This window comes from Plectropomus leopardus, chromosome 7 (assembly GCF_026936395.1).
Source record: "Plectropomus leopardus strain MGB_pleo_1.0 chromosome 7, ASM2693639v1, whole genome shotgun sequence".
Classification (NCBI taxonomy): Eukaryota; Metazoa; Chordata; class Actinopteri; order Perciformes; family Serranidae; genus Plectropomus; species Plectropomus leopardus.
In genome coordinates, this window is record NC_142182.1 from 21,065,683 (window position 1) to 21,080,788 (window position 15,106).

General features: G+C 39.9%; 1 protein-coding gene across 1 annotated transcript in view; it reads left to right on the forward strand.

The window, feature by feature from the left end:
- The first annotated feature begins 561 nt into the window (after positions 1-561).
- The window catches only part of dusp6 (dual specificity phosphatase 6), a 41,673-nt gene continuing 27,128 nt past the window's right edge, over positions 562-15,106 (forward strand). The window contains exons 1-4 of the mRNA XM_088080183.1: positions 562-715; positions 4,840-4,994; positions 5,801-5,881; positions 6,423-6,495. The gene's annotated coding sequence lies outside the window, so the exon portion shown is untranslated. The remainder of the gene's footprint in view (positions 716-4,839; positions 4,995-5,800; positions 5,882-6,422; positions 6,496-15,106) is intronic.

The window sequence follows — 15,106 nt, forward strand, 5'->3', positions numbered from 1 at the left end:
GACACTCTGCACACCAAAAAAAAAAACAGCGAAGTGTTTATAGGAAACAGATTATCCACAGATTACACTGCCAACAGTTTTCATTGGAATTACTTAAGAAAACCGCCAACAATGAAAAACTTCGGATTGTGATTTGAGTAAACTGGCCCTTTGATTGTTCAACAATGTTTAGGATGGGTTTAAAAGTCTGCCTGCAGTTTAATAGGTCAGATACGTCATCCTCCCTTTAGAGAGCTGGTAATTCCAGAAGAATTTTATTCATCTGTGTTGCAGATGAAAGTGTCAGTGTTCTCCACGGCCCTAAATAGTGTTTCAGATGTTTTTCTGCTTCTGTAGAAAAATGTGTATTTCTGCTTTCAGAAACCAATAATTGGCCACAATGTTTCTGTGTACGCCATAATTTTACCCCACATGGAAAAGTTGTTTCCCCATAGCCGGCACAAGACGGAAGGCAAACATTATCTTTAGCTCCCAACTGAATCAACAGACCCTCTTCTCCTCTTCTTCCTCCTCTCTTCTTTTCTGCCACTTCCTGCCTGTCTCTGAAAAACAGAAGGATTATCTTTTTCGGAAATTCCCCCTTAACCCCCTCCAGGGACCGAGGCGATAAACGGAGGCCAGGGACAAAGGAGAGGGGAGTGGAAAGAGAAAGAAGAAGAGGAGGAAGACAGGCAGGAGGAGAGGAAGACCTCGCACCCACGCTTATTGAGTTACAGTGAGTGTCACCCTGAATTCAGGTTATGGACCTAACAATAATTGATTGTAGTTTATCTAATGTGCACACCTATTCACACACACACACAGTGACACCTGTTCAAATAGGTGTAGAAGGGGACAGGTAAACAGTGAAACCTGCACAGTGTGCAATTAATGGCTCCTCTGTTTGTTTTTTATGTCTCTGTTTGACTTTTCCTCGGCCGGAAAAATGCCGCCTGTTTGCCAGAAGGGTTTAACAGCCTGCTTCCGTTGCCTCGCTCATAAAAACTAAACAAAACAGGTTTTCATTTTTACATGATTGGCAGTTAAAGTTCTTACTGCGGATCTGGTAAAATAAAGTCCCTGTTTCCCCCAAGAGGACACAAGAGTGCACAGGATTGGTGGTGTGGTGTAAACAGTCAAGACAGTATTTTATGATATGCGTCAGGAACTGACCGACTGAGCAAAGTGAGAAAACGTGTAGTTGGATTTTAGCACTGTGTCCAGAAAATTCATAAAAATAATGGAAGTAGCCACTGTGATGTCACCCATTGGTTTGTTGAATCTCGTTATTTAGCCTTGAGTTTGACTATTTTAACTTTTTTTTTTTCTTCTTGTATTGGTTTTAACTTAGGTGCATTTTTTTACTTTTATTGGTTTATTGGCTTATTTATTATTTATAGTATTATTTCATGAGTTTTTATTTTCAATTGATTTGATTTGTTGGCTTTGTTTAGTGCCTGCATCTTGCACCTTGCACTTTGTAAAGCACATTATGCTTTCAGGTTAGTCATTGTTAACAGACAGCATCCCACCTGTTACTCAAAGCAGCATGCCTATAATTATGCATAGTTTCAAGCCTTAATATATTCAAACAGGAAAGTTATTTAAAAAAATCACCCCTGTCCCTCATGAATGTTGAAATTAGCTATAGAGACCCAAACTGTTTTTGTACTAGATTGTAAAGTATGATAACTAAGCACAGGGGTCTATGGGGACTGACTCTGGACGCCAGCCTCAAGTGGCTATCAGAGGAATCACAGTTTTTGGTACTTCTGCATTGGCCATTGGCTTCATTTTTCAGCCCCAGGAGACTGATGCTTGATCAGAACAGGACAGCAGTCCAATTAAGTGGCCTAATCGAGCTATGACCATAGCTCGACTGAACTGTGCATGTAAACATATTGAGTGTGAGCTCTAACAATAGTGTAGTGTTTGTTTAACCTAGGCTAATTTTGAAAGTGAAAGTTTAAAATGAAACGATGGCAAATTTCACCCAAATTTAGCCAATACTGATGCAAATCAAGTGCTCTGTGTAGTTAACATAGCTGTTGCACCCTGTAGTTGTTCTGGCTGTTTGCTGACAGGAAGGAAAGTAAAAAAGCACAAAGAAAACATTGCATGGTCACTGGACATGTTATGTAAATATCTAAAACTAAGGTATGCGAGTAAGAAAAGACACTTAATGCTTAACACAGTTAATTAGTCTTTCCTGGAAAATGACCAAGAATTGGTATTAGTAAAAAAGCACTCTATCGCCTTTTGTGGCTTATTGGACTGTAAGACGGTTATGGACTTTAGCTTGTTATATGTCATGGAAGTGAAACTATTTAGGGTCCAGTACACTTGTGTCCAGGATACAGGAAGTCTGAGAAGAATCAAATAACATTTTATTGGCACACAAAGGAAGGGAAAAGAGTAAACCTTTTGTCAGAGGCCTTGTGTACATGCATCCCTCTTTTTCCTGTGAGTGAAAGAGAGGAACAGGAAGGCAGAAAGAGAGAGAGAGAGAGACAGAAAATCAACTCCGGGATCAAATGACAACAAACAGATCATGCAGGAGCGGACGTCCCTTTGAACCTTCCCTGTGCGGAAGTCAGCTTTTTTTCCTGTGCTCGCTCTCTCTTTCCCCTCACTTTTTTTATCCACCACTCCCCCCTTTTCACCGGAGATAAGCTTTCAACACGCTAAGCCCTGTAAAAACAGGCCACGAGTGTTTTAGCTGAGACCAAAGATGTCCCAGCATGCTACACTGCATCAGGCTACTGCTGCTCAGGACCGTGTGTCCCTGAAAAAATGTGTTTCCTCTAGTTGTGTGTCCACGATTTGTCTTCTTTGCATGCCGCAGTTATGAGAGGGGAAATGCAGGACACAAAGGTGACAAATGAAGAGCCCGACGTGATGGTTACAAGATGAGAGGGTCACAAGCAGATGTTCCTGCCTGAGGAAGATACTAAGTAGTTTTAAAAAGTTCTACCAAGAGACAAATAAGCATTACAAGTTGCTATAGCCAGTCAATAAAGTCATTATTTACTTTAGTAGAGTATATAGCATAAAATATGTAACATTAGCAATAACACAACGCTACCAATATATTCTGGCAAAGCACCACAGATACAAAACCCGTAAAGGTCAGAAGTAAGGTCACAGCAGCAGAAAAAATTACATGTTTGTTTGCAAATGTTTTTTTCCGCCTTGAATTACTGGACCTACATTTAGAAGCCTCTAGAAATATTAGAATTAAACATGTAATTCGTCATAGTTTGGTTGAAGGAGGTAACAGGCCCAGAGGGTTGAGAGCAACATTTGTAGATCACTTGTATGTAGTCTATACTGCGTCTATATCACCAAAACGTATTTCTGTATGTTTTATCATCACCGAATAATGTGATATTATTGTAATAATCACTTATAATAATAATAATAATAATCACTCAAGTACTATAGCATCATTAGCATATTCATAGCAAACTGTTATGTCCATTTTTGGTTTTTTTATTATTGACAGTATGAATAGCTGGTGATGTGTTCTATATCCTCAAATTTTCATGCCAAAACAATGCCAATGATTCAGCCACCGCCAAAATACAAATAAATGTCAGTTAACAATTCCATAACCTTATTTATTATTCTGTAACAACCATGTAATGTTCTTTTTTATAAAATCAAGCATGCTGATTAAGTATGTCAGTGACTGGCAGCTGAATTTCTTACCATTTACTGCAGGAGTTATTTTGAGCTGTAATTTGATGTTTTAGTGTTAACCTGTCCCTCAACCTGTCCTGCATAGTATCTGCATTTTCTACAATGCTTTTTCTGGAGTCATGTAACAAAATTGGGGCTTTAGCAAATGCCTATTTTAATGGTTTTCAGGTAGCATTTACTAGTTAATCTGATGGCAAAATTAAAAGGATTTGTGACATATGGGCAGATGCTGCTCACAAGTTACATTCAAGTTGAACCCTCAAGAACTGAAAAATTAAGCCAACACACAAATGCCAAAAAATTCAGTTCCTCTAATGGCCACATGAGGGCAGCTCCAAAATCAAGTCAATCTGCATAGACCGCCACGTCCAAAAGTCAACTTCACAGCAGAAATAAACATGTTTACAGCATGGTACAAGAAACATTTTTTATAAAACTCACCTGCGTATATTTTATATAAGGCTTAAAGTTTTGCATAATTAAGAGCAGGCTGCTTTGAGTGACAGGTAGGTGTCTTTCCTCAACAATTACTACCATGGCAGCAACATTGGTTAGGTAACATAACCATGGCTCAGATTTCGTTATTTCTCAGTGTTTTCATTTTATGAAAGCTAATTGTAACATTCAGTCAGTCTTAACCAGCATTTGGTTTTACTTTAAGATCTCTGTAGAGATTGATGTTCAGTTTTTCTGTTGAATACGTTTTGTTTGAATGATTTTTTTTTTTTGTGGAATATTTGCATTACCATATTTTCATTACCATATTTGCATTACCATCACTGTGCTGATAAAGCCAGCTGCTAATGTTTGGGCTACACCCTCTTCCCAAAAACATGGTCACTTCTAGCTTTAAAAGTGGCATCACTGACGGTCAAACTACAGAATTCGAGGCCTTAAAAAGTGTCCACAAACCAATGAGTGACATCACGGTGGCTACGTCCGTTATTTTATACAGTCTGTGGTTCCAATGCCACCTGACATGCATTTTGCCTACAAAGACCTGCAGTGCTGCGAAAGAGTTCAGATAAAAAGGAACACTTGTTCTCAGAAAAAAAGGAAAAAAAAAAGTCCAACTACTCCCTTCCCATAAAAGCTGCCGGGTTCTGACATGGCTCAGTTTTCAGTTGTTTTATCTGGTTCCTTTTTCTCTGGAACAAGGGCCCAAACGTGGGAACAGCCAGTCTCCGTTCCTCAGATAAGGAAGTGGTGGACTTCCTGGCTTCTTGGCGTGTTACTGGTCCAGAGCCATGTGGGTCGAAGGTCACTCTAGTGGATCAGACATCCTTCCTTCCTGGCCGACCACAACCTGTTTGGTGAGTAGGAAGCTTGTCGAGGCCTCCAATATGTTTTTCTGTTTTTGTGGGGGTTTTTTAAGAGGCATTGGTATTTTGAAAGCCCCAATCCCTATTTTTTTTACCACACAGATGTGAAGCATGTTTACAATCAAATTCAAAGAATTTGACTTGGCCTCTGTACTGTATCAGTGTACAGCAGGGATGCTCAACTTGCTTTGCTTGGGGGCCACTTTTGCAAAATAGCAGGAGGTCAGGGGTCAGTCGCAGCAGCTCCATACATGTCTCTTGGATTTTAGGACATTTCTCTGATTTTAGGACGTTTGTTGGATTTTAGGGCATTTCTCGGCTTTAGGGACTAACGTTAAGATAACATTAAGGCCTTAGCTAGGACCTTTTTTGAGGGTGCGGGGGATACTCCACTGTCACTTTTTTTAATAAACAACCTCTATTTTGATGCAGTTACATGCAGTCTGGCGCCTTATAAATGTACAAAAACAATTCCAAGTGTGAAGCACAAAGCTTATTGTGTATTGCATGTAATGTTATTTGCTGAAGCAGTCCACTGTAAAATGCCTGTGCATAGTCTGCCACTGTTACAGATACACTTTTATCAAATGAATAAATTCTAGCCCTCAGCCTGCAACCACAGTATTTTGGGAAAACGACAGTGACGTACCATTCTGTTACTAGCAAGTTAACTAACTCTGTGGTACTATCGTATGTTAGCACATATTTACTCATTTCATCTCAACTTTAAGGATAAAAAAAATCAACAGTTTCTATGTTGTCTGTTTATTTAGTTTGTATCTCTGGTTTTCTTGCAGGCAGCATCTAGTGGCCAGTAGAGGGATTGCATTGCATTGACTTTGGACCAACTGGTGACATCAACCTGCTGCTCTAAAAAGGTGTGTGTGTGTGTGTGTGTGTGTGTGTTTTGGCCCCAGTAGATTCTAAGGAACACATTTACGGGAAGTGCCATCTGTGATGTGGGTGTTAGCTCTGACTGGCATATCCTATTTACCCTTCACACACACACACACACACACACACACACACACACACACACACACACACACACACACACACACACACTGTGCCTAATTCACACACACAGTCAACATACTACTCATCACTGCTGCTTTATGATCACCATGTCCATGTTATTCACTTTCTTAGTGATGGTCTCTTTTAGTTTGGAGTCTGCTCAACTTCTAATTTTACCTACTATACTTACGTAGGTCCAGACTGTCCATTGATACATTCGTATGCACAGTGTTGCCAATACTGCATATATATTGGGCCAAAATCTGATGCAAAACGAGAGGAAGCCAAGTCTTTAGTCACTGTTTTACCTTAAATGGAAACATTCAGATTCCAATGTTATTTCTCAGTATTCGTCATTTGGATAGCATGTTTATAATGTCTGCCAATGTCTTCTGTAACCAGCTGCACCAGTCAATTTACTTCCACCATCATGTATTCCTCTGACGTCAGTGGATGGCTGAGGAACTATATGAAGGTAAGTTTCATTTTCTTCTTTCTTTTCTCTCTTGTCTATTTAAATAAGCTATGTAAAAATTCTGCTCAGGGGCCAGTCGTGACCTCTGGACTGTGTCTTAACGGCCTGCAGCCTATTGTTCAAAATATACTATTTCTTACTCATATTATTGGTAAATCAAGCAAGATTATTTTGCATTTTTTTTCCTTTCACCTTACAATGGCAAGAATATCGCACAGTTTGTAGACATGTACCAAGTAGGAGCTACATGGGTGGAATTCATGTGTTTTAGATATTAGTATAAGAAGTATACATACTTTAAAATATGTCTGAAGGTGGACTTTAAATAATTTATCCAGCAAAAATGCCAACATATCCTCTTTCCAGTTTCTCAGATGTGAAGATAGTCTGCTGTTTAATGTTTTATTTCATGGGAAATTGAATATCTTTGTGTTTGAAACTGTTGGTCTAACAAACCAGACATCTGGACTCTTGGACTCTGCGTCACTGTGACTGGCATTATTTACTTTTTTTGACATTTTGTAGACTAATTGATTAATCAACAAATCAAACAAAATATAAAGAACTGCTATTAAAATGATCATGAGATGCAGGCCTTAACTAGTGATTCACAGACTCACTGGAATACTTTCTTTCCCTTGGCAGATGTGATAAGAAGCTTACCTTGTGAAGTAAACATGCTCATCGGCTTGCCATTGATAATCTCAAACATAATACATGCTGGTACATGTAGGTCCTGTGCCAGAAACAGAAGAGAATGCAGATTTATTTTAGTAGCCTGGAACAGACCATAGTTTTAAATAATTGTACTGACGAACATTTCTAATCCGGCTGATGATATGACGATCAGTCTTAATAATAATGGCTTGTATTTGAACGTCTTTCGCTGTGTGATTGACAGACGGCCTAATAGATCCTGAAAGTCCGATACTCTCTCTCTTCCTGTGAGTAACTGTGTCACTGGGATCATCTCTGTCCCTCTGTCTCCTCTCCGCTCCCCCCGTCCCTTCCTCCCTCTCACATCAGGCCTCCATGTGTCTGTTCAGTCATGTGTTTGGCCCCAGTCTCGAGGATCCTCTCATGGTTAATGGTTTTTCCTTAAGCCTGCTGTCACAGCCTGTCTCTGAGTGGTCCAGGGATCACGCATCCCAATCACACCGGGTTGGGTTTTTACTTTACACTCCTCAGCTTTACGTTGATCTTGAGGAATCGAAATTGCTGTAATCAACTGTGTTTGACTCTAAAGACACACAATCCACGATGATGTTGAAGGTATAAGGACAGTAAAATAGAGACAGTTTCACTCAGTGTAACTCCTTTCAAAGGGAAAGCTCATCATCCTGTTCCTGTTGCAGTATTCTTACCCGGGCACCTGTATTGTTGTTATTAGTCCAAATGTCCCGATAATAGTGTGTTATTAGAAAAAGATTCAAAACGTAACTTGCAAAATGATTGGCAGAACAAATTTAAACACAGTATATATTTTTTAAAACAACGTAGAAGCAGCTGAAACAGCATTCACTCTCATTTTAATTCCCCTTTAGTCCCCAACTCCACTGTTCACCATCTAGTAGTTGCTGATGGCGGGTAAACACAAGAATCAAGCTGATTTTGCGCCTCATTTCTCCATTTTCTACAGTAGTCAGTTTTGATGGTATTAGAGATTATTCCTCCAGATTTTTCCTGTAGTGTAAGTTATGCTAAGGGTGTTTTTTTAATCTCCCAATCTGGCCACACCAACTACAAATGTCAATATTTCAACATGTTTTTTTTATATATGTTATTTTTATGCTTTTTTTAATTTTTACAATCCCATATCTGGTTGTGAGGGGGGAACCCGTGTTTACTCGTGGTTGAAAAACCTGTGTGTGTGCACAAATTTTGGTGGAAAACGGGTATAATTTGCTTTTTCTATGAGTCAATAGGAAAACTCTCCTTAAGTAATAAAATAGAATATGACAATGCAATTTCAACTTTGAGCACTTTGGGTACAAAATAAAAGTGTTTTAGGGGACACATTCATTTTATTTACCTACTGATAAATAAACATAAATTATTAAAAAAAAAACATGAATGTGTGTATAAAATAAACAGAGTAGTGTTAAACACCACCAGCCTGCAGCTTGTAATAATTCTGAATGGATGCTGCTGTTCAGTTTGACCATTCTAGTAGTTTCAGCACAGAACTAAGCCAAACTCCTCTATTCAGCATTTTTGGGCCTCTGGGTCAGCTCCCACAATGCACCTCTGACCACTTCTGTAGAGTCTCTTGCCATCAGACTTCCCTGATCCCTGGTTTCTTTCACCCTCTCTTATCCCTCCATCCTCTTTACCTTCACTGATTGGATTGATAGGACACCTGCCTGCTTTCATTCTGTTGTTTGTGAACCATTTCCACTGATGTCCTTCACCTCTCATGTCTGATGCTGTTTCTACTCTTCTCCACACATCTCTCCTTTCCTCATTCAGTACATTTACATGGACAGTTAAGTCCTGCTACAATTACAGCTCGATTAGGCCATTTAAATGGACTACTGTCCTTGTCCCAGGATATAAGCACCTGGGGGGAATTAATTTACTGATGGAAGTATATCTGACTCCGCCATGGTAGGTGGCGATATGCATACTTTCAGCTACGGTGTGTTCATAAATCTAACCTGTCACTCTACACTAAGGCCGCATCCACATTCCGTTAATTTATGACAGAGTCTTAAAACAAAAATGATTTCAGGCGATATGAGTGTTTTAGCACCGTTGCAGTTCTAATCTCCGTCCATATTAACAAGCTATAAAGATATATCACACGACCATTCAAGTACACTGCACATGCGCGAGCTGGTGTGAACTGTTACAGGTCGCTCAATTAATAGCTAACCTACTGCTCATGTAAGCCGTAGTAGCAAGATAAAATGCAGAATTTAACTTCACAACAGCTGCTAGCAGAGACAACAAGGTCAGCAACGGCTGTAATTTGTTATCCATGTCAGAAAGTGTTTTCTTCCACCAAAAGGTCACATGACTTGGGCGTGACCAATCAGAGATAGACATGTCATGGCTTTAAACTCCCAATCAGAAAGCGAACAGGGGTGTCTGTGTCAGCATTTCCTAACCCCTCAGTTTCTGCCTGTCCACAGTAAAAAGCAGCGCTTGAGATTTCAAAATAAAATGTCATAAATTTAAAACAGATTAATGTAGATATAGCCTAAAATTAGAAAGCTGCTGTTAAAAAAAAACATCAAAGCGTTTCATTTCTCCCCGGATTAACCCCTCTGTTGCTCTGACTCCCCAAATTGAGTGCCAAGAGTTCGCTCTGCCGAGAGTCCGGTTGTCTGTCGAATGGAGCGGTATGTTACAACAGCGCACTAAATTTACGAACGGTCCAGTTTGTGCCAAAGTGCACTCTGGCACTCAGAGTGAGCATTTACGAACGCACCGCTAGTTGCTATTGGACCTTGTTCCAGTTGAATTGTTATGTCACATACCAAACAAGTTAACAAGCGGCAAAAAGGTTGCATGTTGAACGGTGAATACATGAATAACTTTTCAGCGCTGTACATTTTGTGTGTACTCTACTACTTTTTGTTGATACCTTAGTCTTGTTTTGTTTTCTTACCGCCTTTTCTTTTGTTTTTCCTGGCTTTCTTCTATGACTTTGTGGTGTTCGACTTCTGGGCCAAAGCCCGGTGTGGGGCCTGTGGAGCATACACAGAATGCCTAGGCAAGTTTGGGTCTGGTCGAAGCATATACATGAAAGAGTAAATTGACCGCAAACTGCACTATGTGGGTGTGTTAGTCTGAATTTAAAAAAATTCTGCTAAGTATGATTTCAGTTCAACATGTTAACATGTTTTTTAAAAGTCCAGTTTTAGTCGGGCTGACACAATAATTCAACTTTTTCTACTATCATGTTAACATACTAAGTGGCTTCTTTCTCCTTATATTTTATTTCTTGTCCTCTTGTCATACTCTCTCTTTTCTTTTAGCTGTAGTGTTCTGAACCATCCAGCTGTTGAAACATTTTATAAAGAAACAGTTTTCTGTTGACATTGGTCTCATTTACGTCAGCGGTGATTCAACGTACTGTGAAGTATAGTTCAAATTTGGGTTAAAGTCATTTTCTGTGGTTTTACCTACGTCAACAACCTGGCTGTGTATTACTGCCATAACCAGCAATGCAGCTGTCAGTTCCACTGTGCAATTAGATGTTTGGTTTTTTTTGTAGAGGTCAATGTGGGTGTGAATCCTTCAATTAAAATGATAAAAAGAGCACAAACATGGGTGCACTATGTGTAATGTGCTGTCTACATGGTCCAAGCAGGCTCTTTGTACACAGTGTGAACCGCGGTAAATCACTAACTGGATTGTTGGTGATACTCCCTCCACTTTCCCTCCAGTTACAGCTCATATAGCAAGTCACTAAAGTATGTAAAAGATGCAGGGAAGACACCCCATTGTGCCTGAGGAAAATACCAATTTTTACAACACGACTCATCTGCACAGAAACAGAGCTGTTACTCTCACAAAAATCTCTCTACACATTCTGCTTTAGCTTGATGCAAAATGACAGAGTTTCGTGCTCAGGGGAAAGATTTTAATAAGCAAGGCTTTGGTGTCACAGCCACTGCTGGCTTCTTCCCGTCTCCCCCAATGGTTTGTTGACCTTTCCACTGAATGTCAGGATAGCAGAGTCACTCCCAATCTCCTGCTGTAATCTGGAAGGTCTCTTCTCCCACCAAAATGACCTCATCTTCTCTCCAAATCATGCTCCTGTCAGAGTCCCTAATGTTGCTAAAATTAGACATGGAACAATGATGTGCTTCTCTATGAATCAGTAAAACCAAAATCAGACAAGAAGACCTTAATATTGGAGACTCCCATAACAGTCAGTTGAAGGTGATCTGAGCATTAATCTATGAAAGGACATGCTTTACAGTTATTTTTTAAAGAGCTATGGGGCAGTGTTAGTTGTAAGACATATCATTAATCCTTTAAAACCTGGAGTGATATAACTTTTTTGTTCTGCTTTCGTATACCTTTCAAAAGCATTTAAACCTTTGAACCCTGAGCAAATTGGTGTGATTTCTGTCAAAAACAAAAACATCGCTAAGAAGTCAACAAGCAACTTGGTATGAAATTCCACAAATTGCAAGTATTTAGTGGATTTAGATTTTTTTTTTTTTTTTTTTAAAGAGCTAGGGTTTAATGTCAGAGACAAAAAATACTAGGCGAAAATGATATTCATAATTGTCATAATTACATATTTGAAATTATTTCCAGAAATTTTTCGGCACTTTCTTCTTTATTTTGTCTTTTTTTTAATTATTATTTAAAAAAAAAGCAGCAGCAGCAGCAACAACAAGCTGGGCTAACATTATTTCTACATTATTCATTATGGGCTGGATTCATGTTTAAGCAGCCAGGGTTCCCTGTGCCTGTCCCCTGTTAACGCTTCATGGTGCGATGTTTTGTTGCATCTTTTTCTGTGAAGTTTTTTCACTACTCCTATGGAAATATTGCTAGTGACAAACTCGGGATCTCTCAACAGACAAAGATAGACTGATGTACCTGCTTCACTACTTTCTTGACTTTTCAGGCTCTTTAATTAATCCCTCATTATTTTCAGTGTGTCTCCTTTCTTTTTTTTCTTCCTTCTCTATCCTGTTTATTTCTTTCAACAGTTTATCCACACAACGATGTATTGACAGTGCTAAGTATTGCCTGTGTGTCTAAGCCTGATATATGTTATAACCCTGTGCCACTGAGCTCAATTGTTGCTTAAAAAGTAAAAACACAAAACACATCATTTAGCCACACTATTGCACTGGCATACATGTCCCTTCATTACCATCAACACACACACACACACACACACACACACACACACACACAGTGCCCAGCTGTTAAGGAAATTACGGAGCCTTTTTTTTTTTAATAAATGGAACCATCTATTGCTGTTTTTTATAGGTTTTGCAAACGACATTTAGGGCATACATTTAGCAGCAAACCACTATTTGCTGAAGATATAATGGAGTAATGGTGTCCTTTATGTCCTTTACTTTATGTGTGTGTTGTAATGTGAGCTTTCCCTGTGGTTTATTGCAGTAAACTGGTTCAACCGTGCATGCATGGTAGTGCATATTTGTATCCCACTGGTCACTTTGCAATGCGCTCATATGGTGGTTAACGCTGATATTGGGACGGGACTTCATTGCTGAAGTGTAGCGTCCACTTTTTGCGTCCTCCCTGTTCAAGACCATTACCTCCGTCAGCACTTCTTTTGTTCATTAGCACAGTTTACAGAGTTAGCACCAGTCGCTGCTAGGTCAGCCATCTCAATTTTGAGAATTGTGTCCTCAACTCATACGCTAAAAATTCTGCAAAAGACTTACACCGTTAGCCCAAATTATCTTGCTGCTGAGTGCCACAAACAGGGTAGGTAAGTCAGAAAGTATTGACAGAAGTGTTTACACACTGTTGGTTTTGGGCTTTTCGTTAGATTTTGTTGGCAACAGAAATATAGAATAACGCTGTCCGCATCCTTTCATGACTACTTTCACTGAAATCTAAAGAAACTTTAACCTTAAATGGCAATAAATCACCTTTTTAAGACCCTGACGATTGTGTTCATGTGTGCGAGTGTTTTGGAAAAGCCCTACTTCCTCTACATCCACTCCAAGTGTAATCTAGCATCTTGCCAGAAAAGAAGAAAAAAAGTCTTTCCTCCAGAACACAACAGAACCCCCCTGCCCAACTCCCAACCATCCTTCTCCCTATAATCCCCACCAGGTGTTGAGGAACTCAAGCCCGCACGCTGCCCCCCTCCACCCTCTCAGTGCTCTGCTCCCTCAACCACTTCATCGTCCCTCCTTTCCCGGAATCAGACATCTCTCCCTCGCTCGCGTGGAGAAACACTTTGTATCTGACAACTGCTGTTGTTGCTCCCTCTCTTCTGGCTTCTTTCCCTCCAGGTCCACCCTTCTCACCCTCCTCCCCCTCTTTATGCACTCCCTCCCCACTCCTGCGTCCGGATGTCCTCGGTCCATCTGTCAGCGCGTCTATCCCCAGACTGGAGAAAGGGAGGGGAGGGAAGAGAGGAAGAAGATGACAGATGACAGAAAGCGAGAGGAGCAGCCAAAGGCCTCAGATGAGGTGGCCCTCTCTGTCAAAAATGGCTCCTATCTTCTCCCTGAAATGATAAACAGGAATTTTTATTCACTCAAGTAGTGAACGCCCCATGTCAGGTGACTTTTACGAAGGAAACGGCCCAAGCACCTTCATTCTTGCTTTGCCAATAACAAAATACCCTGAGCCTTGAGTCCTGCTTTGAAGTGCACTTTTATCTGATGCTTCGCCAGCCTTTGTACATGTAAACGGTTTTCCAAAGAGCTTTTGCGTAAGGCATGTTTTAGAGAAACTGTGCTTTTCCCATGGGAAGATGAGAGTGTCTTCCTCTTATTTTCCCCTCTGAGGCCTTGATTTCACACATCATCAATCCTGACCTGTGTAACCCAATAGGAACCCTTTGTTCTTTACATCAAAGAGGTCCCGCTGGACCGGAGATCAATCAGCGATTGACAGCGCAAAGCGGATTCCACACATTTGGAAAGCCATCAATACCATGACCAAAGAAGGGGAATCCCTCTCCAGTGAACTGATTGATTGGTTAGGTCTCTTCCTGTCTGATTCCCAAGACAACTGTTTTCTTTTAATGGTCATCCATGACTTTTTTACCAGGATATCTTCTTTTCATATGGCTGTTCTATCCTGCATGAATTCAGTCAGTACCTTGACATGCACAGTTAAGGTGAGCAACAGTTATTGCTCGTTTAGGCCATTTAATGGGACTACTGTCTTTGTCCCAGTATAAAAGCACCGTGGGAGAATCAATTTAATAATGGAATGATGTCCGACTCCACCACAGTGGGGAAGCGATATGCTTTTGAACCTTCTTCCAGTTGACCTATTACATCACATACCAAACAACTTAGCAAGCTCCAAACAGTTGAACGGTGAAAACATGCTTATCTTTTCAGAGCTGTACATTTTTTACATTCTCTACCTTTTACTTTTTACCTTTGTGTTGTTATGTTTTTCCCTTCTTTTTTTTGTTTGATTGTTTTTACTGGCTTTCTTCTACGGATTTATTCCAGGTCTAGAACACCTATGCCGGTTAATGTCCGGTAGAGGTGTATACATGAAAGAGTAAGGCAACCCCCAACCACATTATTTAGGTGTGTCAGTCTGACTTCAAGAAATTTGTCTTAGTATGATTTCATTCAGACTAACATGTTTACATACATTTTAAAAGTTAACCTGGGCTAACACAATAATTTTACTTTTTCTAACATCATGTAAACATACTGAGTGATGTTTCCAGATTTCTCTGGTTTTCCAGAGACTAATTCTGTTTTTGGCAACTTCTTGCATAACAGCAACATCTGTCTTTCTATAGTTGCTTGTAACGCAGTGGGAGAGTCTCTGCATTTTTTTCAGTGTTATCATACAAAGCATATTAAATACACATCAATGTTGTCAGCAGAAGCAAAAACATAAAAGACCAATTGATGTTGTGTGTCCAGGTAAAATGTCAACAAGGATTAGTTTGGGGAAC